The sequence below is a fragment of the Leiobunum rupestre genome, chromosome 1 (genome assembly GCF_980474605.1).
Source record: "Leiobunum rupestre chromosome 1, qqLeiRupe1.1.hap1, whole genome shotgun sequence".
Classification (NCBI taxonomy): Eukaryota; Metazoa; Arthropoda; class Arachnida; order Opiliones; family Sclerosomatidae; genus Leiobunum; species Leiobunum rupestre.
This window is the reverse complement of record NC_143384.1, coordinates 13687139-13693020: the sequence shown is the minus strand read 5'-3', so window position 1 is coordinate 13693020 and position 5882 is coordinate 13687139.

Below are 5882 nucleotides of genomic sequence, written 5' to 3'. Positions count from 1 at the left end.
CTCAGCCGTCCCCTTTTATAGCAATTTTATTTAAGGTAATTATATTTGAAACGCATTGATCGAAAGTGTGTTGGACATATTTTCCAATTTTACTTATAATAATCGTAACATATTTTTTGACAGTGACGTTTCGATTATCCGTTATGTTGCCACGATTCTCCATAATTTTGAGCAAAAATAATATTTTTCTTTGTTGGAGGGAATTACAACTAAAGTAAGCAGCGTTGTTGGTTCGCTGTCACGTATACTTGTCATCGAAGTTTATGGATATTCTGCCACTTAGTTTTCACCCCGCCACTTTGATTTCCTTTAGTATAAAATTGGATTTTATCTTATTAAAATAATAATTTACCCTGAAATAAAGAGAACATGCAACTTTATCGTTATTAAGACTTAAGTAAGCCACGTTTAAATTATTTTTGAGACAATTTAACACACTTAACGAAGATTTAACTGTTAAAACTTAATGATTTTTAGAGTTTTATCTAAGTCTAGCTTAAGTTTGAAATAAGTTTTAATTAGGGCAATAAGATTTTATTTAGGATAAAAATGTGTTTTCTAAAAATGAAACGAAAGAATTGTATTTTGTACCGAGGCATTTTTCATCTTTATTTAAAACGGTTCTAAGAATATTTAACACAAGATATTTTTCGTTCATTTAGGGCTACTTAGTTTCTTTTTAGCCTCTTTCTCTAGTATAGAGGAAAGAGGCTATTATTTTCGCTCCTGATCTAAGCGGTGGTAGTGGTGATGCTGAAGGTGAATAATACAGTGGTCCGTATAGCCTATAGCTCCGTATAGGTCCCCGGAATCGACGAATTCTCTTCAACGCGCTCGATATAAATTAATTTCAGGAGTCATTCGATTGGTATTAGTTCTCTCTATCTACCTATGCCAGTGCTGAGCCACGGTTTCTAATCAAAGGGGTAAAATCAAGAGTGTTGGGAGGAAGAGGCTACTATTGTGGCTGGGCCATCTTGTTTAAAGAATATTTTTGAAAGAATAATTTTCATCTGCACTTCTAATAGACATTTTATTCCAAATTCACTCTAATTGTTGACTTAGTTTAAGCTTAAATTAAATTGATCTAAACTTATATGTAATGGTAAAAATATTATTAACATAAGGATAGTTAAAACGATATTTTTATTCCAGCTAAGGCTACTTAGTCTGTATTTTTAACCGTATTTTGAAAACAAAATTTAATCGTATTGCAGCCATGTATTAATTACGTTTATTTTTATTTAAATTTAGTCACAGAAGACTCGATTTTATTATATTTAAAAGTTACAAAAATTCTAAATAAAAGTTTTCGAAATAAAATATTTATATTCCCAATTCAAAGGGCACGGGCTAGACACTGGAGAGTAGACCATGGTTAACTGGTTAAGACCACAGCGCATTTTTGTATCACAACGATTCACTAGAGGGACGAAAGGTCGCAACCGTAACGTTTAAAGAAGAAACTTTATCGAAAAGTCTGAGGTGGATAGCGCATTGATTAATCCGAGAATTCACATTAAACAAGTCGGCCCAGGCCGTAATATTAGTTCCACATCAGTGTATTCGAGTGGGCAACCCATACACCCTTAGTAGACACAGGTAGGCAAACTAATACAAAAACTGTTGAGGCTACTTGATTTCTTATCGTTTGATATATAAATTGCCATTCTAAGTTAAAGAGTGGGTGCCGCCCACCCTCAGGATACCCGGGTGGGCAAACCAATACAAAAGCTGTTGAGGCCATGTGAGTTCCTATCATTTGATATATAATTTACCATCCTATGTTAAAGAGTGGCCACCGCCTACCCTCAGGATACCCGGGTGGGCAAACCAATACAAAAGCTGTTGAGGCCATATGATTTTCTAGCGTTTGATATATAATTTGCCATCCTATGTTAAAGAGTGGCCACCGCCCACCCTCAGGATACCCGGGTGGGCAAACTAATACAAAAGCTGTTCAGGCCATGTGATTTTATATTATCTCGGTGATTAAATTTTTTAAATAATTAAACCTGATGTTTGCGGTTATTGCTACCCTTGTCAGATATTTTTTATAACCTTTTTAATGTTTACGATGAATAAAATATAGATTTTCATTTGTTAAGTTTATCGTTTTCCTTCAATACACATATAACATTGGCGACGTCGTGAGCTACAAACTGAAAGAACTTTATTGTTTATTTATTTATTTATTTAAATAAGAAAATAAGTATCTCGGTGTTGGGCTTTTAGAGCATTTATAAGTACATATGGGGAAGAGGGCATTTAAAATTTTCGAGCTCGTTTATTCGAGTACTCACTTTCGAGAGAGGCATCTTAAGCGAGTGTGCCCACCTACCACTGCTCACCACCCGAACATTCAAAATTTTCGAGCTCGTTTATTCGAGTACTCACTTTCGAGCGAGGCATCTTAAGCGAGTGTGCCCACCTACCACAGCCACCACCCGAACATTTAAAATTTTCGAGCTCGTTTATTCGAGTACTCACTTTCGAGCGAGGCATCTTAAGCGAGTGTGCCCACCTACCACTGCTCACCACCCGAACATTTAAAATTTTCGAGCTCGTTTATTCGAGTACTCACTTTCGAGTGAGGCATCTTAAGCGAGGGTGCCCACCACCCACCACCCGACGCGAAGTTTGAGGTTCACTTGACCTTAAACTCCGAAAATATAAGTAAAATAAGGCGTAAAAAGGGACCAGAATTTCGACAACTTAACTAGCCAACTCCCCCCGCGTCGCTAAAACTAACGAGAATACAGGAGAAGTACCGAACAATAAGGTAAGCTTCCAGTGGCCGGGAGCGTAGAGGCGTCGTGATTTTAAGTTTTTGACTAGCCGTTTGAGAGTTCGAATCCCGGGTTCGCCAAAACTGCAAATTATTTTCGCAGCGCCATCTGCCGTGTCGTTGCTTTCCACACCAAACAAACAAACACACAAACAAACAAACACACAACACTTAACGACAATCCGTCCATAGCAATAGTCCCACTTCGATATATATATCTCTCGATGTGGAACTAAAAACTGAGATCCAAGTTGTTAGGGACCAAAAATAGAGGAGGTCGTGTATACACTCTTTTACGGGCGTATCGCCCCCTTTTTTTTTAAATCTCCCACGTGGTGGCCGCCATCACCGTACTACCTATGCCTCCACTCTTGAAATTTATTTTTCCTCACGGGTCCCCTCGCCAGGTATAGTCAAGCTACGGATTCCCCCACGAATATTCGCCGTAAAAGAATTTATAACCAGAGGCACTAAGAAGACTTCTGGAGAACGGCGGACCTGTGAGAGGGGCGCAGTGTCGTCGCCAGGGTGTTTTAGGCAGCACTTGAGCCACCTGAAACATTTCTGAAGCGCCCCCTAAAATTTCTTAATAGCGACTCTTAAAATTCCAGGAAAGCTCCTAGTAAAAGTTTGTCGAATATTATAGTACTTGTTAAAACTGTTAGTAGATTTTTAAAAGTGAATGATTATTGATCTCATGGTTTCGATTAGACAAATAAAACGGTTCCTATATTAATAAATTAATTCGAAAATGTTTTCTTTTATACCTTAAATTCGCAGTTCTTTTTCTAAAGCCCCGTTTTCAATTACGATACTTTTCAGGCTTTTCGATTTTGCTTTTTGACGCGCTTTTATTTCAAAAGAAGCCTATGTAAAATCCATTTAGATATCTGCTTCTCGCGACAAAAAGCCGATAGAGAAGCTTCTCGCGGTTGGTTTTGACGCTAAAGCGTGATTTTTGTTCGGAAAAATCGTCATTGAAAACGGGGCTTTAGCCGATAAAAATATTAACCTTTTTGGATATTGGGAACTCCATTTAGGTTATCGGCTTAAGCGCCCTCAAATTTAAAATCCTGGTGACGCCACTGGAGGGGCGGAATGAAGTCTGGTAAATGTGGAGGAATGGAGGAGTTGAAGTTATTGCGTACGGTACCAGTGAATAAAGGGGGGGATCGTGTCATGCGTTACTTTAAATTAATTATTTTTTTATATAATTAAAGTAATGAAGTAATATATTTACAAAATTCTATATTTAAAAAAAAAGGCTACGTAGGCTGTATTATTAACCGTAATGAAGTAATTAAGTAATGAAGTAAACATCAATATATATTTATAAGATACTATTATTTAGAAACTAATTTTAAGAATTTGAATGTAATTTATTTATTGCGTCATTGAGGAAGACCCGCAATAGTATCGCATATGTTTGTAACACTCACCATTTAATTAACTCCGTCGCGATCAGAATTAAAATAAAATTATCTGATCGAGTCAAAATAAATATTTACTTTCATAGCGCATAATCTTTATTTCCAGTTCGGACAACCATAAATCTATCACTTTCCCAAACAACTTAACCGAGAGTATAAAGTGTTTTGAAAATGTGGTAATAGCTGTGAGCCAATTGTTAAGTTTCAAATTAACATTTATCACTCAGCAATATCGGCACTTCGGTATATACCGATAGAAGGTTTCAACCAGTTTAGACATTTAGTTATTTGGCAGAAAAAAAGCTTATTCATACTGTTAAAACAATCAACAGCTCTTCTAGAGGGTAAATTGATTCACCATCAAACGTTCTACTTTATAATAAATATTTCCTTAAAAGTAGTTCAATTTCGATTGAAAACGGCTTAAAATAGGTCAGGTATTAGTATTACCCCTTTTGTGTTGTATGATAAAATGAAGTGGAACACGGTGTTTATTTCAAAATATATGTTTTATAATAAAAAAAATTATTTTCGAAAATCCAACAAACTCCCCGGTCAATTGTCGCTCTCCTTTTTCAGAAAAATGGAGTCTTCTAACATTTTAAACAAATCCTTAAACCCCTGGTTGTGGCGCAATTCAGTTGTTGCGAGTCCTTTCAGGTAGTAGAAATCGTCATCGGAAGTTACGGTGTAAGAAAATACGTAAGACAAAAAATTGAAATAAGGATAAAGGTCCAAACTGTGTCTTCTTTCAAATAGTTGGCCGCAGAGTTCTCTGCGCCTTGTGGCAGGCAGTTTTTCCAGCAATAGATTAACGCTCTGAAATTGATTCGATTTGAAAAGCTGGGCTAATATTTGTAAAATGCCAATATTGCCGTCAATCGGTAGATTCACAACGTAGGTTCGGTACGATTCTGGGACTTCATTCAACCAGATGTTTTGAAAAATATCGTTCCAGTTCATTTCGTAAGGCGAGATAAAGCTGTCCTTTAAGGTCATATTTTGTTTAGAAAGGGCCAAAAGAACGTTGACAAATCGTTGCTCATCGATGAATGATTTGAAATACCTAAAAAATCGCAGGAATAATTCGGAAGGCAGATTTACGAACATACCAAAGATGTTATTTTTTTTCGCTAATATATTTACTGCGGTTTTTGGATCCAGCAAGGAACAATAAACAAATTCAAAGTCACTTATGTAGGGACAAAAGTAAAACCTACAAGATTTAATTACGCCTTCTTTGTGTTGCTCATCGCACCTTTTAGCGAAATATTGGGCGCAATAAGATTTCTTACTATACAAAGCATATGCGAAACCATATATATAAACGCACTGCCTTTGCGATATATCGAGCTGACGAACACAGTTGTCTAAAAAATCATCATCACTGTCGTCATCATCATTATCACTGTCGTCGTCATCATCATCATCATCATAATTATTTCTTGATATTTCCAGTTGCTCTTTTATATATTTGAATATTTGAGCATCGGGCAATGCCATCATTTCAAAAGACCAGAACACGACTTCGAAATTTTCCTTAAATTTTATAGTTTTTGTTACAAAACTAACTTCATTACCATGCTGGTATTCAAGTGGCATCTCCCTCCAAAGCCGACGAACCAAATCTTCCAAGTAAAACGTGCAGGCGAGTCTATACCGAT